This window comes from Lissotriton vulgaris, chromosome 10, assembly GCF_964263255.1.
Source record: "Lissotriton vulgaris chromosome 10, aLisVul1.2, whole genome shotgun sequence".
Taxonomy (NCBI): Eukaryota; Metazoa; Chordata; class Amphibia; order Caudata; family Salamandridae; genus Lissotriton; species Lissotriton vulgaris.
The window spans coordinates 1012590102-1012614791 of NC_141698.1; the positions used below are offsets into that span (position 1 = coordinate 1012590102).

The following is a 24690-nucleotide window of genomic DNA, read 5'->3' on the forward strand; positions in this document are numbered from 1 at the left end:
CTTTTAGCTCAATTGCTTGCAAACCGGAAATGCTTTCTTACTGCTCCATTGCTTGCAGACTGGAAATGCTTTCTGACTACCGCAGTGCACCCAAATGCTTGGCGTCCTAGTTCCTTAAAGCTCCATTGCTCGCTGACTGGAAATGCTTTCTGACTACTGCAGTGCTCCCTAATGGCGTCCTAGTTTCTTTAAAGCTCCATTCCTTGCAGACTGGAAATGCTTGACGAATACTACAGTGCTCCCTAATAGCGTCCTAGTTCCTTAAAGCTCCATTGACTGCAGACTGGAAATGCTTGCCGCATACGGCAGTGCTCCCTAATGGTGTCCTAGTTCCTTAAAGCTCCATTGACTGCAGACTGGAAATGCTTGCCGACTACCGCAGTGCACCCTAATGGCATCCTAGTTCCCTAAAGCTCCATTGCTTGCAGACTGTAAATGGTTGTTTGCACTTCTGCAATGCTCCTTATGACACCTTGAACCTTTATTGTTTGCAAAGGACACAGAATGTCACAGTTCACATAGCATGAGCTCTGTACACTGGATATAGACGAAAGAATGAATACTGTTCAAACTCTATCTTATAAGTGTGTACATAATTGGAGCCCTCCTGCCTCATCAACCATACCCACTCCTTCACCCCCGCCTGAGACCTCAGAAGCCCACACCTCCACCTAGTTGAGTCGCCCCAGTATTTGGCAGGGATTGAAATTCCTTCAAGCATTGCAACCTTCACTTATATACTTTAGCAATGGGTGGCCACAGACCTGGACCCCGCGCTCAGTGTGCCATCGGATTTAAGCTGCATCTCACTGATGAGTCTGAGCTGGACTGTTCCTTCCAGCAAGCCAAATCTTATTTGCATATGGCTGGTCCTTGTTTACAGTGGCACAGTGGGCAAAATGCCAACAGGCGGGAATGGGGCCTGGAAAAATTGTCCTAGGTAAAGGCCTGGAATGAAAGAATTACTTGTGGAAGTAACACTGATTTCGGCGTGTTATTTCACTTTTCATAGGGGCTAATAGGAGAATATTGGTAGTCTCATATCAATATCCCAAACTGAAATGACTGGTACCGTTATTTCAGTACCACCGAGTGTGGTTACCCCAAGAGGGATACTGGGGGCCAGTGAGTAAAATATGACAGCAGTAATACTTGATACTACTTGCCCTCTCTAGGTAGTAGTTGCCTACTCCTGGGAGAACTTGCCTTCTGCCTGGCTATCCCCAAAGTCTACTTGGTGAATGTGATTCTTTCTGCCCCAGCTTCCATCTTTCCCTGGTAACAGGAAGCGGTGTCATAGGATGGGGCATCCATGTGCACCAAGGTCCTAGTGTCCACCTGATTAGAAGAGTTGGCCGGAGCAAAAGGATATCTTCAGTGCACGAGCAGAAGAAAATTGACCCTCTGACCAAAGCATCGGGCATGAGTGTAGAAATACACTGCGTAGATATATCTGGGTCACTGAGACCTCTGGTATGGCGTTACAACCGATGCACACAACTTGCGCTCACTTTAGCAATAGCATCGTTCCTACCAGAAGCTAAGTGCAAATTTTCTCTCACTGTTTGGTTTTTGAGGTCAAGTACCACCAAGATGCACCCCACAGTACTTGTCAATACATAGCACAGCACTTAGGGCCAGCTGTATGAAGCCTAATTCCAGTTCGCAAATGGGCCGATTCTCAGAATCGTCCCGTTTGCGAACGGGAAAAAGCCTTTTGGGATGTATCATCCCAAAAGGCTCTTGCAATATAGGGAAGCACAATCTTTGTGATTCCCTATTTTGCAAATGTATTTAAGGAATCACAAATTGCAACTCCTTAAATGCAATGCAGGAAGCAACCAAATTGTGCGATTTTACCCTGGGAAATCTCAAATTACCACCAACCTCAAGTTGGTGATAATTTGGATTTCTTTGGAAAATGCTCTTTTTTGCATTTTTTAAAGTGGCATGTGGCGCACATACATGCCCTTATGGTTTGTATGTGCGCCACATGTGCACACATTTATATTTCAGGGGTGAAACAGGGTGTCTTTTTGACACCCTTGAAATTGCATTCACAATTTGCGAGTACCTAATGGGTACTTGCAAATTACAAATGTCTTCCCATCCATTCCTATGGCCCTGTAAGCCCATAGGAATGAATTGGAAGGTATTCCTTAATTGCGAATGGTAATGTGCTATTCGCAATTAAGGAATATTAAGGAATTGGAATTATTATTGCGATTCCTACATACATTGCATTTTGTGAGTCCTTAATAGCGATTCGCTAAAAATCGCTATTAAGGACTTGCAAAATGCTTTGTTCATACATATGCCCCTTAGTGTAACAATGTGAGCACATCGGGCACAAATACCACTTACTCGAATTAGTTGCCACTTTCACTCATTATCTCCAAATTGGGTGAAAAACACTAAGAGCACCATTAATAAGTTCAGTTTGCGAAGGGGTGGTTTTTTCCCCTCAAATATTAAGGTCAAAATAAATTCTTGTTGACTCATAGTGGTTGACATTCACCAACGCTTCTTGCATTTTCATGGAGAAAGAACTGAGCAGCCTTAATAGACTCAAGGGGTTGTAGAAGTGCTAGTTTGTGCCGAAACAACACCACCCCTGTGGCGAGCATTCAGGACACACTGAAAATGTTGATTCTCTGATTGAAATGGAAAGAAAATCAAGTTTCATTAAAGGCACGGAGGCTAACATTAATAACAACGGCATCCAAAACTCACAAGATTACTCGTGAGACTTCCATTTGCCGTTTTCCTTTTTTAGGTCTCGGACTAGCGTTGCACTGCGCAGCAGTGCCTGCGCAGCCGAGCATTAATGTCTCTTAGTAGGGGGCTTGAACCCGCCTCTCTTCTCCATTGGCTGGCTTCCTAAACGGAGGCCAGCCCTTGGAGGAGAGGGGCGTCACTCGGTTCAAGTCCCGTCTTTTCCAGATTCGGGGGGGTGTTTTTTCTCTTCTTTCCAGTTTTTGTTCTCTCCTCTTCCCATTGGCTTGAATTTTACCTTCCAGTCAATGGGAAGAGGAGAGAAAGAAAACCACGCCCCCGAATCCCAAAATGACGATGCTTTCTCCAAGGCATTTCTGCCTCGCCTCGGAGAAAGATGGTGGTGTCATGGCGTTGTGCAGGTACGTTTTTTGCCGTCTGTTCCCTTGTTATCAGGATGTGGCCTTCGCTGTGTGCATGACTCCTCGGCAGGTGTGTTAAAGTTTTTGGTGGGCTTGGTGTGTGCACAATTGTGGCTTCGTGTTTGTGCACGTAAGAACAGGCTGGCTCTCAGTTGCTGCCTGGCGTGCTGCGTTTGCCCAGTTGCTGCCTGCTTCCTCGTTTTTAGCAGGATGTCGCCTTTGCTGTGTGCATGACTCCTCAGCAGCTGTGTGAAAGTTTTCGGTGGGTTTGGTGGCATGTGCAGGATTGGCTCCCAGTTCTTGACTGGCGTGCTGCCTGCTTTGCCCAGTTGCTGCCCGGTTTGCTTCGTGATTCGCCCACACGTCTATTTGCAAGTGACATGTCTGAAACAGTAGTGCTTGTTCCTCCTCTGCAAAGTGAACAGCATCGAAGCATGTGGTTTTAATACCCAGAGGCTGAGTCGGGAGTTGGTGTTTGCTGGCACGCGGGGCTCTCTTCTTGTCAGCGCGAGGAACGCTCCACTGATTGCCTTCCATACAATCCGTCGCAGACTCTGGAGAGCTCACATCTAGTATTTATCCGTTTTAGATTTCACTACAAGGATTTCAAGATTTCTGAATAGTGTATGAAAACCTCCTCTTAGAAAGCACTGCCATGTTCTCTAATCATGCTTGTGAAACTGTGAGTGGAATATTTCGGTGTCTCACCAAATGAAGCCTTTGAATTTCCGTTTATGTCCAGGGTGCATCGGACGAGGTGTTCGCAGCTGCCGGCCACTAGGTACCAGCAAGCCTCCAGCCTGAATCGGGTGAGAACTCATGTTCTTTACATGTATATTCTGAGCAGCTAGTTATTTTTTTTACTGTTCGCTGAGGCGCATCTTATGCGTGCCCCTTCTTTTGGTACACGCAGAGCTTGGCATTCACCTCATCTCCCCTCCTCTCACTTCCTGACTCTCTCCATCTAGCAGACTCCCGGTGCGGAAACTCGCTTGGACTCGAACCAGAAAGCTCCGGATAGCAAGTCTAAACGATATTTTGAAGAGTTGGGAGAGGGCTCCTGCCCTCCTCACATCATCCGAACTTGCTAAGCACTTTCAGGCGTCCTTCAGTTTGGCCAAAGCTCTTCACAGGCCACCAATATAAAATACTATTTGATTCTAGGCAGTATTTCTGAAGTCTGTCCTGTCACATTTAGCATCACTGTCAATTCAATTCAATTCAAATAAAGCTTTATTCGATTTTTTTCAGAGAAAATCATAAAAGCACATATAGTACAGCATAAAATGAGTATGAAATACAATCAGAAAGACATACTACTTATTAAGAACAAGTTAAAAGGGTTAAATTTGTGCAAATTGTGCAAAGTTTAGCTGATGGGGAGCAGAAGACAGTTAGTTCATTGATGCTCTGCACCTTACTGCGTATTTCAAAAAGCTACTAGCTGCATTGATTGTGAGTTCTTCTTCAAGCATGTATAGCTTAAGTAAGGCTGGCCGGCACTGTCTTAGGCCCCAGTATTTGAGGAGCGGGAAAAGATATTTCCTTCTACCATAGTCATAAAATTTGCAGAATAGGATAACGTGAATGTTGGACTGCTTGGAAACATTGTCACAAGGACAAACCACCGGAGTAGGCGACCAATCGTTTACAGTGGGAAAGGTTAGTAGACGGAAGAAACAATCCGTCCTCATCCTTGTCAGCAGCATTCTCGTGTAGGGAGTGGTGAACGGAGAAAGGTAAGATGGGATGCCGTCATCATAAAGTAGGAGGTTATGATTGGCAATCGATGCTTTGTTGCCTTCGAGATAAGAACGCCTATCTGAAAGCAAGCCTAGGCAGCGAGCCTTGAGGTCCTTTTTAGAAATCGTTTGACACGTTGTGGGGTTAATATACATATCAGGTAGATCCAGGGAGGTTAAGAATTTCTGTACATAGGCGAGCCAGGGTATCTTTCTTGAATTGGTTAAGGCCATACAGTCCTTAATTATGTCCTGGTTTAACACCGTTTTTTCCGAGGACCAGATTTTGTGCCATAGCAGGATAGGCGCGGTTTTAATTATGTCTGTAATGTATACTCGTGCTAACTCATTGTGGCAGACTGTGGTTGAGATTGATCGAGGGACAGCCAGCAAAAATCTTAGAAACGCGTTCTCACTGATTTGGATCTCTCCACAGTCCGCCAGGCCCCAGATACCTGCTCCATATGTTGCGGTAGAGATGCATTTGGCAGCAAATATGTCCAGCAGGATTCTAACTGGTTTCCCACCTAGTTTGGTCGCAAATTTCTTTAAGGCTCCAATTTGTCTGATAAAAGCCAGATTTCGGGTGTGTATGGCGTTCTTCCAGGTGCCGGTGCTGCTAAAAAGTATACCTAGATAGGTGAAAGATTTTGTGAGACAGATCTTATTTGTATCAATGTACGTATTGCAAGAAATGTTCTTTTTGGTGCTGCAACACATTGTAAAAGTTTTGCTTACATTGATCTTGAGACCTCTCTTATCCATAAAGGTAGAAAAAGCGGTCAGCGCTTTTTGAAGGCCTAGTTGGGTCCTGGACATAATCACAGCGTCGTCCGCGTATAAAAGAATTGGAACCGCATGGCCATTTATTTTAGGATAATCCACATCTAATTTGGCCAGGCAGTCGGCGACGCTGTTGATGTATAGGTTAAAAAGAAAGGGGGCAAGGATGCAACCCTGCCTGACCCCCTTTCTAATAGGGAACTTATTTGTGCAAGCTCCATCCTTCCCATAACGGACCTTGGCCCCGGCTCCTCGATAGAGTTCTTTAATGAAAGATAAAATGTTGGGGTCAACGCCCATATTGGTGAGGGTAGACCAGAGTAGACTGTGATTGAGGCAATCAAAAGCAGAGCTTAAGTCCACGAAGGTCATATATATTGCCTCTTTTTGCCAGCACATGTTTGTCAATGATCAGAGCTAGATTTAAACATTGTTCCACTGTCCCAAGACCAGAAACGAACCCATATTGGAATTTAGATAAAATGTTATTCTCCTGTGCCCATGTCTGTAGTTGATTCAGAAGGACTCTCCCGGCCACCTTCATCATGGAGTCCAGTAATGAAATTGGTCTGTAACATTTTGGGTCCGTTCTTTCACCTTTTTTGAAAATGGGTATTATGATCGCTTCTTGCCATGTTGTAGGGAATCCTTTGTGGGCATACGAATTAAGGACGTTGGTAAGAATAGGTGCCCATAATTGGATGTTATCTTTGAATAGGTCTATGGGGATTCCATCTGGGCCGGGCGCTTTGGCATTTGAGCTTTCAAGGATGGCCATTTCCACTTCCGAGTGATTGAAATGGATGGAAAGTGGAAACAGCTCTAGATTATTTGTTAGCGATTCATTATTCTCCATTGGTTCAATTCGGTCGTCTAGTTTGTACAGTTCTGTGAAATGGTTTATCCAGACATCTTCGGTGATAGCAATTTCTATACAGTCAGTGGACCTATCGTTAAAAAAGGGGGCGTTCACCTCCCTCCAAAATGCCGTGTTGTCTCTTAAAGTACTGGCTTTCAGCAGAGCTTCCCAGGCCGCATTTTTCAGGACCTTTTTTCTATTCTTAATTGCCAGTTTATAAGCGGCACGGGCGGATCTGATTTCCATCTGGTTTTTTGGAGTTTTGTTAAGGCTGGCCTTCAAGATGTCGCGAGTGTTTCAGCACTCGTGATCAAACCAACCTTGATTCTTGAAAGCGTTGTTTTTGTTATTATTTCGGGTCAAATTTTTTCTAATTGATGACGCGATTTGGTCGAAGGCAGAGATAATTTCTGATGGATTGGGTGGGAGTTCCAAACAGGTCGAAAAAAGGTCAGGACCCGTTCTGATCAAATTTTCAAGAAACTTCAAGGTGTCGATTTTAGCCCATTTTATGGTGTATCCATTTCTTGATGAAAGTGAAATGGTATGTGAAAAAAGATTTTCCATGTTGCTCCTGGACTTAGTACCACTGGAGGGGGAATATATTTTAATGCTGATGGGGTAGTGATCGCTCAGAACCAACTCCTCTCTGTTGAATTCTAAGGCGTCTCCGTGGTGACTGTGAGACAGGAGGAAAAAGTCTATTATCGTGAGCGAACCCCTTCCATGGAATGTGGGTAGAAAATCAGTCGGGGGCAAAGTTAGATCATTAAAGAAACCCAGGTCCCACTCATGTAGTAAGTTGTTCAGTTGGGTTCCCGTGGTTGAATGTTCAAAATGGGTAGTGTGTTCTCCATTTGGGGCTCTTTGATCACAGACTCTGGTTCCACTATATGGGCATATATGACAATTGAAGTCACCTAATATGATCAGGCGCCTGTCTGAAGAGGACCCTCCCATGCCCTTCTTTATTAATTTAGAAAGAAACTCCATAAATTTTATTTGATCATCTCTCTGGGCACCATTATATAGATTAATGATGAGAGAGTTGACGACCTCTTTCCCGGACATTTTAAAGGCCTGGAGTAGGCGGCCAAAGGACTTTGAGCTATGATCAGTTTGCGGGAGGTCAACGCGTTCTAGTGATACGTTTAATCTGTTCGAGACGTACAAACAAAGGCCTCCCGAGGGTCTACCTCTATGGGGCTGGGTGGAAGGAGTGAAGTGTGTACTATAACCATCCAAATTTACGGGTGTCAAATCCCAACATTCCTGGAACGCTAAGATGTCGAAAGTGTGTATATGGTTCAGGAAAGTGGGGTCACCTATTTTATTTGAAAGCCTGGCTATGTTCCAGGATAAGATAGAGAGGTAATTATCCTCATTGGAGTACAGTGAGGAACAATGTGGAGGATTCCGATCGGGAGTTAAGGGTAAGAGAGAAGTCTGGGAGTCGTCAGTTTGTAGTCTTTCCAACCCAGAAGGGCCATATGACGAAGCCGGGTTTGGCGAGACCACGGGGGGTTGGGGAGGGATAAGGTACCCATATTTGCTTGACAACAGCCCTGGGCTAACAGGAGACCGGGGAGTCATAGAATTATTGTTTGACGGTAAATGGTTATTTAGTGGTCAATCAACCATTTCTAAGGTAGAAAAATAGTTGCTAGTTGGAGCCCCTCTCCACCCCTCTGCATATGGTTGATCTCTTCTAGGGTTCCAGGGCTGATAGTCCCAGTCCCTCCTCCTGTTACGCGTTTCTACTTGAGACCAACTCCAACCTGGTGATTGGTCCCAATTTTGAGGGAAATTTTGTTCACGTGGAAACCTCGGTGGGTAAAAGAAGGACAGACGGTTAGTGTCTATACTTCCCTTTCTCTCCAGGGTTGACCAGGAACATATGTAACTCACTGTCTCAGGGTTATCAAAATTAATGATGATACAATCCCCTTTTATTCTTTTCCTTGTGTCCCCTATCCAGGGGACTCTTCGTACCATGGACAGTCTACTTTTACAGTGTGAAGGAAGGGGGTCTATTGATCTGAAGCCACTGCATAACTTTATTTTTCAATGACCAGGTGGTTTCACTCATATGTTCTTCCAGTTCTGGTACCCCTGTGAGGATCACGGTGTAGGGGCTTGCTTCTGGGGGAAGATGGACTGGTCTCTTTGGTCCAACTGGTTTGCTGGGTGCATCAGCAGCCTGTTGGATAACCGCGGGTTTAGGAGATGGGGGCTTAGGGTTCTTTCTAGTGGGGTCAGCACTTGTTGGTGGTTTTCCCTGTGCTTGTTTAGTGGGGCCCTTAGCGACTGTAGGAGTTGCTTGGTTAATATTTGGGGTTTTAGGGTTTTTTTCAGTAGGTGGGGGAACTATATGCGTTGTCAATTGGGACACTGGTTTCTGTACGGTGACAGCCTTAACGTGTTTGGTGGTCGTGGAGACCGGTGGCTCTAGAGTGATAGCAGGAGGCTTGGGATGACTGATGGGGTTAGTTAATCTAGCAAGCTGCTTCTCGATGTTATTTAGCGTTCGCTCGATAGGGAGTAGTTGCGATTTTATGAAATCCTTAATTGAGTCGAACACTTGTGCATTGAGTTCTAAATGGTTGGTATTAACAGTGTCGTGACCCCTATGGGACTCCTCCACTGATGCAGCCAAGAGAGAGGAGTCATCCAAGTTGTCTGGCAGTGGCTGTCTTGTGTTCTTTGAAGGGTTGAGACGTAGAGGTTTTTTAGACCTAGTACGCTTCGGTGGGCAGTGTGGCTTGGTCTTAGGTATTGCCCTTACACTAGCTTGTTTAGGAATGGCACCCTCCTTGGACACCTTATCGGGTTTTGGGGGTGAAGTTACGGCTAAGGGTGAGGGCAAGGGTTGAGACTCTGTCAAAGTTAACGGCACAGTTTGAGTGGGGCTGATCACCAGGGTAGGTGTTTTCTCCAAGTCATTCATCGAGACTTCGCCTAATGAGAGGTGACTGACTGATAAGTCGACGCTCATTGGGATGGTATGAAGTTCTGCACGAATTTCTTGTAGTAATGGAGCGTTAGTTTCCTGGTGAATAGGTGTTTTGGCTAAAGCCAAAAGGCCCATAGAAGACCTTCGTGCTGCAGCAAGGTCCTGGGAAACACGTCTTTCAAGCAGGACAATTCCCTGGTTGATAGCATCGTTGGCTTTGGTAATGAATTGATCGATTGGGCCAATTACTTCACCCGCGCCATGAGCCGTCTTGTTCCTCATAGCCCTGGTAGTCATGTTTGCAGAAAGACACCCGTGGATTGAAGAACTGAGGCAGTAATGGTGGTGAGCTCCCGGTGTAGGTAGTAATAGACAGGGCGGGGATGGAGAATTAAAAGGATGGGCCCAGACCAGACTTAACCAGGCTTAAACGGGCCCGCCCTTGGCCCGGGCTTCGCCCGGGCGTCGACCCGCGCGCGTCCCGCGATGCGCGTTGGCGACCTTGCTTAAGACGTTAGTTGGTGAAAGGGGGCGGGGCACTGGGAGGGGGCGCGGCCCACGCGGGAAGAGGAAACAGCTGATGGTGCTTACGCTGTACCTCGCAGTCCCGGGGCCGCGCCTCTCACCTCCTCTGCGGCCGCGCTGGTAAATCTCCTTCCTCCTTGGGCAGGTAAACAGTTATTAGTGGCAGTAGGCTACTCCTGTAGCGCTTCGCTGGCAAAGTCCTGGAAACGAACAGAGACCTGGTTATGAATGCTTTCAGAGAGGGCGGGGCACTGGGAGGGGGCGCGGCCCACACGGGAAGAGGAAACAGCTGATGGTGCTTACGCTGTACCTCGCAGTCCCGGGGCCGCGCCTCTCACCTCCTCTGCGGCCGCGCTGGTAAATCTCCTTCCTCCTTGGGCAGGTAAACAGTTATTAGTGGCAGTAGGCTACTCCTGTAGCGCTTCGCTGGCAAAGTCCTGGAAACGAACAGAGACCTCTATACGAGCGGCACCCGCGAAGCGGGGGCTGCGAGAGGTTATGAATGCTTTCAGAGAGGGCGGGGCACTGGGAGGGGGCGCGGCCCACGCGGGAAGAGGAAACAGCTGATGGTGCTTACGCTGTACCTCGCAGTCCCGGGGCCGCGCCTCTCACCTCCTCTGCGGCCGCGCTGGTAAATCTCCTTCCTCCTTGGGCAGGTAAACAGTTATTAGTGGCAGTAGGCTACTCCTGTAGCGCTTCGCTGGCAAAGTCCTGGAAACGAACAGAGACCTCTATACGAGCGGCACCCCCTCACTCAGTGGGCAGGGGTCGAGACTGATTGTCCTTTTCCAAGCTCTTGGGTGGTCTTGGATTCTAAGACACGGGAGAGGCAGGCTTCTTTATAGCTTCTTTAAGCTTCTTTAAGCTTGGGGAGCTTTTGGGAAGTTGGCAAACGCTAGGTGCTTGTTGCTGTCCCCCTTGGCCCCCCCTTGCCTGGTCCCCTACTGACAGCAGGCACGATATGCAGTTGCGGGCTAGGCACAAGGGTCGGCAGGGGAGCGATGAGCAGGAGCAGCAAGACTGTGAAAGTGCCGGCTGCCGGTGAGTTGTGCTGAGTTGCTGGGCTGCTCCTAACCCATCACTGTCCAGTTTTGAACATTTTTCTAAAAAAACTCTGCTTGTGATTCATAAGAAATATAAAAGGATTTGCTGATACCTAGGATCACACAATTTTGAAAAATGGGAAAGCGATGATTAGAACGGTGGTCTTTTGATGCGATTATTGACAACATACTCAGTTGACCCATCTGTGAGTTACAGTGTAGGCCATGCATTGTTCACACGTACCTTTAATCACCAGAATATGCACTCAGTCATACAAAATGCGCCATGAAACAAGGAATTTTTATTGGAAAGTGCAAAATGCTATAGGTGTTCTAGTGATGTTGGAATCACTAGACAGCATGCAAAATAATAGTCTCTTTAGTATCCCCAAAAATGTGTTTCCTTAACACACAGAAGCGTTTCACCTTAGTACATCAGAATATTTGTGTGTGGCTCTGTCTGTGTGTGTGGCTCTGTGTTTGTGTGTGGCTCTGTGTGTGTGTGTGGCTCTGTGTGTGTGTGTGTGTGGCTCTTTGTGTGCGACTGTGTCTGTGTGTGTGTGTGGCTGTGTCTGTGTGTTTTGTGTGGCGATGTGTGTGTGGCTGTGTCTGTGTGTGTGTGTGGCTGTGTCTGTGTGTGTGTGTGGCTGTGTGTATGGATGTGTGTGTATGGCTGTGTGTGTGGCTGTGTGTGTGGCTCTGTGTGTGTGTGGCTCTGTCTGTGTGTGGCTCTGTCTGTGTGTGTATGTGGCTCTGTCTGTGTGTGTGTGTGGCTCTGTCTGTGTGTGTATGTGTGTGGCTCTGTGTGTGTGTGTCTCTGTCTGTGTGTGTGTGGCTCTGTCTGTGTGTGTGTGTGTGGCTGTGTGTGTGGCTGTGTGTGTGGCTCTGTCTGTGTGTGTGTGGCTCTGTCTGTGTGTGTGGCTCCGTCTATGTGTGTGTGTGTGGCTCTGTCTGTGTGTGTGTGTGTGGCTCTTTCTGTGTGTGTGTGGCTCTGTGTGTGTGTGGCTCTGTGTGTGTGTGTGGCTCTGTGTGGGTGGCTCTGTGTGGGTGGCTCTGTTATGTTATGTTATGTTATGTTACTGGCATTTATTGTGCACACAGCTGCTCCAGCAAAGGAGCGTCCCGGCGCCTGACAAGGAAGCCACACAACATAACTGATGAGATGGACATTAGGAAGGGAGACGACTACGGGAACAGAAGAGTCTTGACAGCCCTACAGAATGAAAGCAGGTCAGCGAGGGTCCGGGTTTCAAATGGAAGGGCATTCCACAAGGCAGCAGCACGCACACGAAAGGAGCGTCCCCCAGCTCGACTGTGTTTGAAACGTGGGACTGCTGCTAATTCAAGGTCCGAAGAACGTAGAGAACGACCCGGAATGTAGGGACACAAAAGGTTATGAAGGATCTGGGCAGAGGAACCTTTTAGGATCTTAAAGGACATACAAAGCACTTTAAAGTGGATCCTCTGCCTAATTGGTAGCCAATGAAGAGCACGCAAGGTGTGGGAAACAGGACAGAACCTAGGAAGGCCTACAACTGCTCTGGCAGCTGCATTTTGCACTCGCTGGAGACGGGTGAGCTCGGCCTGGTTTAACCATATAAAAAAGGAGCTGGCATAGTCAAGCCGAGACAACACCGTCGCCTGTACCACAAGTTGACGTGTCGAGGCGTCAAAAAATTTGAGTGCAGGTCTCAAATTACGCAGGATGCCAAAGCAGCAAGCCGCAATCCTTTTAGTGTGGCATACAAAACTAAGAGCAGGGTCCAACCACACCCCAAGATTTTTTATCTCCGAAACCGGAGTAGGGGTGGGACCCAGCTCAGGGGGCCACCATGTATCGCCCCAGAGTTCCGTCTGTTTGCCAAAGACCCTAATCTCTGTTTTTTTGGCATTCAGTTGGAGACAGTTGGACGTCATCCAACTGGCCACCGCCCGTAGTCCGTCCCGGAATCTTGGGGCCTCCACCCCAGAATCTCCGCTGATCGTGACCGCTAGCTGAGTATCGTCCGCGTATGACACCATGGTCATACCGCAGTGCTTTACGACCTCAGCCAGCGGCCTCACGTAAAGATTGAACAACGTGGGACTCAGCGAGGATCCCTGCGGGACCCCAAGCGTCAGAGGATGGAATTTGGACTGATGGGGTGGGACAGCCACACAGAAAGAGCGGTCCGCCAGAAACGATCGGAACCATTGCAGTGCGGTGCCAATCACGCCTGCCTCCTCGAGTCGCTGCAGAAGGATTCCATGCGAGACGGTGTCAAAGGCGGCACTCAGATCTAATAAAACAAGCGCCGCCGTTTGACCCGCATCGAGCACCGCCCGCAAATGCTCTACCATGAATAAGAGAGCTGTCTCCGTACTATGGCCAGCTCGAAATCCATTCTGTGTATCATCCAGAACGTTAGTGCGCGAGAGATGGTCTGAAAGGGCGATGTTGACATGCGCCTCCGCGACTTTAGCTGGCCATGGGAGAAGCGATATCGGGCGATAGTTCTCCGATTTACTGGGATCGAGAGATGGCTTCTTCAATATGGGCATTACTACTGCCTGCTTCCACCTCAAAGGTACCAGGCCTGACGTAAACGAGATGTTAATCAAATCGCAAACTGGCAGGAGATTAGAGGGTGTCAAATCTCTAAACATTGCTGGCTTAAGCGGGTCTGCCGGAGACCCCGACTTAACTTGAAGGGCCAATGTCTTAAAAATCTCTGGTGAAAGGCAGGGGAAAGAATCTAAGACCGCCTGTCTGGGAAGACTATGCAGCCCGGCGCCTGTATGCACGGCCGTGGGGAAGGCTCTACAGATGGTATGAACCTTCTCCAGAAAAAAGGCCACCAGCGTTTCACAGTGTGTATTAGAGCCAATAACGTCCACAGAGGGCTTTTTAGCCACAAGGTCCTTGAGAGCTTTAAAAATGGTTTTAGATGGGTTCAGACTGTTGCGGATTTCCAGGGCATAGAATGCTGCCCGGGCTCTGCAGACAGCTCGATGATAGGACTTGACGGTAGCCATATAAATGGCTTTTTTTCTGTTGTCATAAGTTTTCCGCCAGTCTCTCTCTGCGCGTCTGCAAGAGCTTTTCAACGCACGCAGTGTGCCATCATACCAAGGACTTGAGTCACGCGATCCACACTTGCTAGATGTCATTGGAATAAGGGAGTCGAGGGCTCTGGTAACCCATTCGCAAAAACGGTCATAGCCAGATTCCACATTCTCCACTGGGCCCAGTGGGTCTTCGGAAAGAAGACGGTGGAGGTCTTCCAGTTTTAATTTACTCCAACGACGTCTGAGCAAGACTCGCGTCGAGGGCTTAAAAGGAGACTCAGGTAGTGGACATTGGATAGTCACCAACGAGTGGTCTGTCCAAGACATGGGAAGAGGAGAGGCCACCCTTACCTCTGCTAAATTTGAGAAAAAGGGGTCCAGAATATGTCCACCGACATGGGTGGAATCCGCGACCAATTGAAGCAGTTGAAGGGCCTCAAGATCGGCCACAATACCACTCACTGCAGGCAGAGCCAAGGTGTCAAAATGGAGATTCAGGTCTCCTAGAATAGAAAAATTGGCACACCCTACTGCCAGCGAGCTAATGGCATCGGGGAGGGCCTCCCTAAATGCCACATCGCTGCCCGGTGGACGATAAATTAGCAGGCCTGAGAAGGTAAAGTGGGGTGTAACAGAAACCTTAAACAGGGCGCTTTCGCAGCCCGCGATTTTTTGAACTCTCCAATCGCAAGGGTAACAGGATTTGACGGCAAGCGCTATTCCTCCACCCCTAGAAGAACGATTGAGCGTATAGGTCGAGTACCCAGATGGAAAAGCCAGGTTAAGAACAGCTGTGTCAGATTCCTGAAGCCAGGTCTCTGTCAGACAAAAAATATCAGGAGGCTCCTTTCCAATAAGGTCGGCTATATCCTGGTAATGTTTAACCAACGACCTCACATTCAGGTTCCAGATGGTAATGTGATGTGAGGGGTATTTACTACCAGAGGCTGACTTCTCTCCAGCGCCGCCCGATAGGGCGGAGGCTTCAAGCAGCCACCTGCCACATGCACACTGATGGGGGCCACACAAGGGATTAACTCGAGCCATATCGCATGGTGGCAGACGCCGACTGATGGACACAGGGGCATCCCTAGTATAACTAAGCATAGTGCACCGTCTGCCGTCGGACAGAGTCTCCACCGGACCAACGCGACCGTGCGCGGACGGGCGCAGACGGGCAGGATTCTGGCACGAGTCCAGCTAAGCGAAGGCGCCACCGCTGCGCGTTACCGCACTGTGGGTGTGGGTGACTCTGTGTGGGTGTGGGTGGCTCTGTGTGTGTGTGGGTGGCTCTCTTTGTGTGTGTGGGGGGGGGCTGTGTGTGTGTGTGGCGCTCTGTGTGTGTGGGGGGGCTCTGTGTGTGTGGGGCTCTGTGTGTGTGTGGCTCTGTGTGTGTGTGGCTCTGTGTGTGTGTGTGTGCGTGTGTGTGGCTCGCTGTGTGTGTGTGTGGGGCTCTGTGTGTGTGTGTGTGTGTGGCTCGCTGTGTGTGTGTGTGGGGGGCTCTGTGTATGTGTGTGGGGCTCTGTGTGTGTGGGGGGGCTCTCTCTATGTGTGTGGGGCTCTGTGTGTGTGGGGGGGCTCTGTGTTTGTGTGTGGGGCTCTGTGTGTGTGTGCGGCTCTGTGTGTGTGTGTGGCTCTCTGTGTGTGTGGCTCTGTGTCCGCGAATACTCTCTACTACTCTCTAATGCTCACCTATTGCATTTGTGAATGACAATACCATTTATTTATGTTTTTAAAAAAAATGAATGTCATGAGCAATGCCAATAGCTCTACCTTTAATAATGCCGAGACCATTGCATTGTAAATGCTTGTTCCTACTGTGCCACAGGTGCGAGCCAACTGCTTTTCAGCTCGCGCCTCTGATGCTTGCCCAGCCACGGAGAAATGCACTTGAAAGGCCACATGCGCATGCAGTCATTAACAAGGTAACGCCTGCGCTTGCCGGCCCCTCCCCAGTGTGCTCGCCTTCCCCACTCGGTTTAAAATGGCGATTACACTGCAGCTCCCGGGTACTAGCTGTGGGTCTAATGACTAAAAAGGTCACGGTCTCTGCATAAACGCCACGATAATGAATTTACACTCTCCATAATCAAACAGTCAAAATGCTTTGTATGTTATTTACAAAAGTATATAAACCTACATTTCGCCAAAACATTAAACCCAGAACTTGCTTCCATAAATTAGAAGCTTCTCCATAAAGTACACAGTTCTCTCAAAATAAACATTTCTTGTAATCATACACTCAGTTATCACAACTGAGAATAAATGGGTACTTATCTCTCCAGGAGCAGCATTTAAAAGAGAGTGTTCTAAGGAGGGACTATTTATAATCTACAGAGTTCTGGTTCTAGATTGAAGTTTATCGTTTGGAAATTCTTTAAAGGAGCTGTAGGAGTGGCAATTAAAAGGATGGTGCATAATGGCAGCCTCCAGTCTTGTAATGAAATCCATGCCCTTTTCATCTTTTATAACTTGACATTGAAAATGTAGTTCCTCTCCCCCTACAAGCAACACATGTTCTTTGCTCACCTTTCCCGTGGACACAGACTCCCCTTTCTCGGAGATAAGTTTACAAAACTGATCCCAGGAGATCCTGAGTGTCACAAACATGGACCACTTGTATAAATTGCTCACAACAACACAAGATCCACCTTTTCCACCTGCAAGAGCGGTGTACCGCAAAAGGGAAGCGCTTGGCTCAAACCCAATGTCTCTCATATTATGATGTGTGGCCCAGTGAGAGACTACTGATAGGTTGGAGGGCCTTACACACATGACATGGCATAATGCATAGGGCATAGGGATATAGAGGCTTGACATAAATGGCATGGCAGAATGTGTGTTCAAAGGCTTGACACAAATGACATGGCAGAATCTGTGTATGGGGTATATAGGGTTGGGACATGATATGGCAGAATGTGTAAGGGGTGTATAGAGGGTATATAGTGTTGATAAATATGACATTCCATAATGTGTTTTAAGAGGTATATGGGGGATATACAGTCTTGGCAAATATGACATGGAAGAATATGTGCAACTGGGTGTATAGATATACAGGAGGTATTTAGGATTGAATCATTTGTGACAGAATGTGGGTAGGGGGTATATAGGCTTGACAGGTATTTGCAGAATGTGTGAACAGGGGTATATAGCTATACAGCAGGCATATATACTTGGCACATTATCCATGGTAGAATGTTTTTAAGGGGGCATAAATGGGCTACATAGACATGGCAGAATGTATGTAACATGTACAGGTGGTTATATTGGCTCGATACATGTGCCATAGAAGAATGTGTATAAGAGGGTATATAAGGGGTATATTGGCACAGGACATGGCAGAGCGTATGTAAAGGGATCCATAGGATTGACACATAACATGGTTGGATATGTATGAGAAAGTATATAGGCATATAGTGGATATACAGGATTGACACATGCTATGGCAGAATGTGTGGAAGAGTGCATATGGGAGTATATGAGCTCGGCACATATGACATGACATGATGCGTAAGGTGGTATATAAGTATATAGACCATATATAGGCTTCATACTTGACAGCAGAATGTGTGTAAGGGAGTATCTTGGTATATAGAAAGTATATAGGCTTGAAACATATGACATGGCAGAATACGTGTCAAAGCTTATATAGGGGTTTGACACAAGCCAGGAAGAATATGTGTGTAAATATATGGAGGTATAAATATACGCTGGACACAGTTGCATCGCAAGGTTGAGGATGCAGTGAGCGCAAGGTAAATGCTTTTATTTATTTATTTACTTACTTTACTCCTGGCCGTCGTACATCCGATTCCTCTAACGCCCTCACCCTGTCTCTCCCCCGACCGCCGCCCCGCAGCACTCTCTCTGCGAGCCGCCACTGCGTTGCAAGATGCTGTGAATAACAGCATTTTGCCTCAGATACCCAGCGTTTCCAACAGAAACTGTGCATGCACTCTCTCTCTCTCTTGGCCTTTATCATGTTAATTCATTATATTTCTCTGGAGGCAGGGGTCATGGAAGATTGGCGAGGCTAGGCATTGGGAAGCAGATAACTGCTGTTTGTTTACTGGGCACCAGTAAACACTCCAATGGCATTCTGCACGTTTCCCATTCCCAGTGACAGTGTCGCGAGATTAATCTAGCGTCATAGCGTCACAGCGTCATAGATCGAGGGATAGGAGGGAGAGAGGGTACACCGTCAACCCAACAACCGCAGGATTCTTTATCCTCTCCAAAGGGCTACAGGTCCGTGCATTGACCGGGTGCATCAAATTTTTGGAGTGCATTTTGTTTTGAGAACTAGATAGAGCTCGTGTTGAGCTGGGAAGGAGCCGAGTGTTGTGCAGGGGGTTGGGTTACGCCACCATGGTTCACAAGTGATGGGGGCGGACAGGTTGAGCATCGGTGAGGGCTCATGCGGTGTTTACTGGAAACAAGCACATCTCCCTGAATGGAACCCTGCAAGTATTTTTGCCCCTCCCCGGCTGCAGTATGGAGGGTCTTCTCCACTTTTCCCACTTTCCACCCTACCTTTTCAGCATCAAAGACTCAGGAATGAGGTGGCACACTTACAAACTAGAGAAAGGAAAACTGTTCCACCCACCCCTGTTAAAAAGGGTTCCAAAGACAACCGGTAACCAAAGACCCTTTTATGTTGCCCGGCAGTATCGCCTCTATGACCCACCAATATTAATCAATGAAGAAGCAGGCGCTGGAGACTGGAAGGCGGGAAACGAGGATTTTATTCTCTCCGGAGGAGAACACATCAATTCAGACAGCAAGTATCGTCACGAGGTGCTCTAACCACATCTCTGAGGCCTGGCCTCTTATACTAGGGTTTACGACCTTTATTGCACATAACACATTCTCGCAATACTTTAGAACTTGAAAGAACATCCTCGGAATCTCCCCTTCAGACCCGTTCCCACACACATTTACAGTTGGATTCCCCACCCTGGTCACAACAGGTGATGGTCGTCGCACAGCAGGGCATTCCGCCGATTCACGGAATGCATGGGGTTGATCGGATCTCATGGGGTGGGGGCTTTGATCGATTCGGGGGTCTTTTGATGGGGAGGGGAAGCTTCCTACTGTACGGGGTAATAAACAGTATCCGCAGAGCCAGGTGGCGGCCTGGGAACAGGGAAGACAAACGGGGACACAGGAAAAGGGGTTTGCATCAAAAGGGTTTAAGGCCATGAAAGGAATGAGGGGAGGTGTCGCGCTGGGAACAGGATGGGATTCCGTGGTGAAGCTGCGCTGAAGAGGGGTTTATGACCCGAGGCATGAGAGAGCGGGGGTTGTCAGCGTGCGGGGGAATGCTTGCGAGGTTAAGAGAGAGAGAGAGACGCGCTGGCTATTAGTGAGGGGCAGGGAGGCCATGGTGCTCAAAATGGCTGTCGCTTACGCGCACGAGTGGGCCTGGAAAGGGGCAAGATGGCGCCGATAATGTTCACTAAGTTTGTATTTATTTTTCACAGTCCTCCCTTTAACATTTCCAAGACATCTTGCTGGCCTATTTCCTATCTACCCCTATATGCAGTGATCATAAGTAAGGGAGAGGGGACTTAGGTGAAAGAACTGTACGTAAACACCACATTATAAACATCATATTGAAAAATCTCATCAGTTAGTAGGCGGGTTCATCGTTAAGTTGATTGCAGGAAAAGTCATTGTAATGCAATATCAGACTAGAATTACGTAGCGAGGGCGTTGGGTACAGATCAGAGAATAAGAACTGGTAAGTTATCATATGAGTAAGTCCTTTTTGTATACGGCGAGTGCGTAGTCAGTCCAATGGTGCTTGGGAGAGAAAGGAGAGACAGTAAAAATATCAGAGTTCTCGTTGTCTTTTGTCATCTTCTGTTGGCACTGTTAAGCACCTGGATTACAATTCGGTCCGTCAACAGGAATGTTCATGTGGATTGAGTCGTTGGAGGTCTGCGGGCAGGGGTACATTTTTGTCTTGTTTCGCCAGGCCTCATAGGAGCAATGCGTTACGGTTTTGGGGCAGGTGCATCTTCTTCCGTAATGCAGAGCATAGATTTTGCAATGGAAAATGCAATTTGTTCCAGAACTGTGAGATCTGTTCGTTTCTTGAGTCTCTGTGGTGGGCATTTCCTGTTGCTTCCATCATCTTCAGGGTGCTTGGTAGCGGGCCGAACCACAGACTTTGTTTATCTTTTCTTCGGGGGTGACCCTTGGTGGAGTTCTAGGTCACCGTTCTGGGATTTAACATAGTTCGTGGTCTACTTAGTCGGAGCTCCCCCCCTTTCTGACGCAGGGAGTACTCTTCTCTGGGTAGCTCAGTAGGTTTTGGAGGAATTTGGGAGTTCGGATGGAAAGGTGCGGGTGTGAACAGTCCTTATGGTAGGTCGGAGGAGGAGGGGATGGAGCAAGGCCAAGTCGGGGACAGATCAGGGGGAGGCGGAGAGTTTGCGACAGGCGAGTCCGTAACCATGTTCCGAGAGCGGGGACTCTTGGCACACGTTGATCATAGAGCAGGGGCTTCAGGTCAGCCCTTTCCTTAGCTTTGTTTGAAACAGTGCCTCGTCCGGCGTCTCCTTACTGCTGTGGTCTCGCCTCGGCCTCCGTCGCTGATGTTCCACAATCCGCAGTCAGGCCGCGTGCTCCCACATCCGGTCTCTTTCTCCTCCGACAGTGATACCCTTAAATGAGTTTTGAAAAGACAGTCTTTAGAGATTTTGCAGAAAAAGGTAATTACATAAGTCTATTTCTCTCCCAACACCAAGCAACTGGGGTAAGCACTCGCTACATTGGAGATTCTTGCGGCTAACGTATAAACAATTGATGATGGGTTTGCTGGATCCCTTACAATTTCCTTTCGCTGGCTAATTCTTTGGCGCTTTGATGATTATTTCGTTCATTTGTCATATGTCTAGTATAGTAGATGTCAGTTCTTCTGGCAGAGACCCATTTCCCTAGTACAAGTAACGTGCTATTCACCATAGTCTGATAGGCATCCTTCTGAGGGATGAACATAGGCTAAACAAGTCTGCATCACATAAAAGCATCTTATTTTCAACCATGCTTACTGCAACAAGTTCTTTCGTTTTTCAATCTAATTTTCAACCTTGCACACATCCTTCTAACTTTCTATATAAATCCTCGCAACCTGGTTACTACAAAAACTCGGGAGGGGTGGTTTGCAATAATTATTAAACTTATCCTCGGGGAAGGAGGGATCTTATGGATACCAAACTGGGGGCATTTTGGGTAGATGGGGGTGTCTCGATCATTTCTTACAGCTTGGGGTACGGAGACAATTTTCAATGGGGATGGTCGCATTACCACAGACACATTTTTATCATAGGAGCCACTGACAAATAGTTCCCTGAGAGTGGGTCAAATTTCGGGAACCTTAGTCGTCTTACCTGTCCCTTTCCTATCGGTCAATTTAAATTTCATCCATATTTTAGTAGAAAAGGAGAGGTAGTAACGTGGTACCAATACAATTTTATTTAGGACAAATTTGCGCAAATACTTGTGGTATTTGGGGCCAATCAGGAGGTGCACCAGGTTCGCCAATTAGGTGCCAGTTGCTAGGAAGAGGGAAAGTGTGGAGGGGTGGAAGAGTGAGTGAGAGAGAGAGAGAGAGAGAGAGAGGGAGAGAGAGAGAGACAATAGGCCGAACAGTACACGTGTGGCATAGAGAATGACCGTGTATTGTTTGGGCTATTCAGTGCGTTACCCAACGTTAGATGTTTCGGGTCTGTGTTAGGAGGTAGGAAGCATGCAGTTTTGGGACAGAAAAGCGTTAGATTTGGTAAAAAGGTCGTGAGAGCGTCCTTGTGGTGCCATTTTGTAGCGTTAGTCCGTCTTCCTGCATCGGGCGTGACGTGGTTCCAGATCCCTTATGATACTCTAATCGGGATTTCTAATGTAACCTGCAGAGGAAAAAGGGGGGAGAAATAGGGGAGGTAGGGGGACAACATTCGAACACATCAAATGTAAGGGCACGAAAATCCTTTACTTACCACATACTCGTACTTGTCTCTTCGGGATATAATCCCTTAGGGTTCTGGTTTCTTAAAGTCATGGGGGCAGGCAATGTGATAGGTGGTTCATGGGGAGGTTCGAGGATGGCATTAAGGATCGTGTGTAGTGAAAAACGCTAAAAAGAGGAATCGGAGGTGCCTAGCGCGAGGTACCCGGTTTCGTAGATGTATCCGGTCATCGGGGTCCCTAAATCATTCCCAAAGCTGTGATGTTCTTAAGGCATACCAGTTCTTCGTTCAACTGTACCTTAGTACCTTCGACCACCATATCCTTATAACAATTTATCAATCACACCATTTTACTTTACCCACTCTCTGAAGTCGAGGTCCTTCTTCATACGTCAGTTCCTGAGCTTAGTCGCATATCTTGGAGGCAGCGTATCATACCTTCGATTTGACCATCAACCCAGGGCCGAACAACCATTTCTCGGATAACCTTAAAAAGAGAGCAGAACAGTTGCGCACAGAAAAACCCTCCCACCGATACCCGTATTTACAAAAGTACGCGAAGCCTATCCATAGCTTTTAAGACTTTTATTTGTAGAATTATTCAGTACGTAAAATGTGAGAGCGCAATTCATATTTTGGCCTGACATGTCGTCGATGGAAGCACATACAGTAGGGGGTTATTTTGTAGTACAAGAACATGTAAAAAGGGTCTAATTAATTATTCGTAAGTAACCAAAAACATTTCATTGCGTGACGAAGGAATCAGGGGCATTTCAGTTCATAGATGGAAACACAGTCAAGCTCATCGTAATCACATTTCCTAAATGCAAAACCGCGGGCGTGCATCATGAGCGACGTTATGTATCAGTTACAACAAATATCAAAAATAAATTGTTCATTGAAATCAACATTTTTACGGAACCCTTCTTAAATGTTCGTCAAGTGAACCCTCCTCCCTTTAACATCGAGTGCGCAATGGTTCGTATATATATATATATATCTTAGTACATCCAGTTTCATTAGCTAAGGAATACCACGAGGCATCCGTTAGTTTCCATTGATACCAGCGCCATTTTGGGCGAGGCCGGTTTAGTCCGGAAGTAGCATCAGGGGCAAAATATCCCCGCCAATTGGCGGTTGGACCAGAGTCCCTTTCGGTAGTCCAAAAGAAAACTGTGCTAACAAAGGGGGCTGGTGGTGTGGACCGTCAATCAAGAGAGGGAGGGGGTAAAGTCTCTCTTACCAGGTCATGTTGATGTTCAGCCGGAACTTGCTCGAGTTCGTTAGCCCATAATGTTCCTGGGTGGTTCAGACGGAAGCTGATGCAGACACGAGAGCACCGCCATCTTGTTGCTGTGCCGTGGTTATTTCATTTGAGATCAATGCAACTGTTCCTCACCGGAAGCCTAAAGGGGCCGAGGGCTCTTGGGACTTTGGTAGAATCTTCAAAGTCGAGGGGATGTTTGTCGATGGTGGGGGCTTGCGCCCAGGTGGGCAAGCGCCCGAGTTGCAATTTCGGACAAAGTTACTCCAGCGGCCTAGACCCGCCTTTCGAGGGCCCAGACGCCATTTTGAGGCCCTGCAGCAACCTTTGCCGTATCCATCAGGAGTGGAGGAAAACTTCTTGTGATGGCGAAAAACAGAGCATCATGCGGTTGGAGCAGGACATTTTGGTTCGGGGCGCCAGGGTGCAGCGGTGGAGCCTTCGTCTGGGGAGGTAAGGGAGGCTCGTCTGTGCCGTCTCCCTCTCCTGGCGCATCCTACACCGTCCCTTGGAATCAGGGGCGCACATGATGACCACCCTACACCCCTGATTCCGACTCTTGGGGGACCACTGTACATCCGGTGCTCCGTAAATATGCCCATCGGACATTGTGTGTCCTGTACCACGCAAGTATACCAGCCGGGTCTTGTATATCCTGTACTGAGAAAATATACGAGTCGGGCATTGTGTGTCCTGTGTTGCGGAAATATGGCCGTCGCCCGGCTGGAGGACATCGGTGTCGGGCCAGGGCAGGGAAGCCTCCTACCTGTGGAGGTGGAAGAGGCTCGTCCGCGTCGCCTCTTCCTCCCTGCCCACCCTGCATCCGTTCGATGGAGGAATTCGTGATGGCCGGACCAGGAGATACAAGGGAGGGGGTCACCTTCATCCGCCTCCTCCCTACTCGCGGTCCGGGGGACGCCATCCCTGGAAGGGCAATATGGGAAGACCATTTCATTGCCCGCTGTGTGGGGTCTCCAGTACCTTCTCGCCAGCAATCTCCTTTTGGGCTCATGGTTGCTGGCAGGCCCCGCCCCACACGTGCTATGTGTTTCGGATGGGCGGGACCATCGAACTGTTACATTTCGAGGACTTCCGGAGTGAGCATAACATGTTTTGTATTTTTCCTATTAGTCAAGTTTGCTTTTTGGAGAGTTCTACTAGTTATTCTATTTACTGTTGGTTGTGTGTTTTACCGTAATTAAATCCTAAGTTATATAATAGACGCTTGGCTTTCTTGAATCTTTTCTCTAACGGGGGGTTGTTTACACTGACCTGCAGTTGTGTTTGTTTTTCAGAGTGGGGGAGCAACAGAGAGCAATCAGTCCCAGAACTCTAACATGTCGTTAAAATTGGTCTGACGAAATCT

At 47.8% G+C, this 24690-nt stretch overlaps 1 protein-coding gene across 1 annotated transcript in view; it reads right to left on the reverse strand.

Annotated features, from left to right (window-relative positions):
• TMEM108 (transmembrane protein 108) overlaps positions 1 to 24690 on the reverse strand; it is a 794620-nt gene that overhangs the window by 236849 nt on the left and 533081 nt on the right. The gene's annotated exons all lie outside the window — the stretch shown is intronic.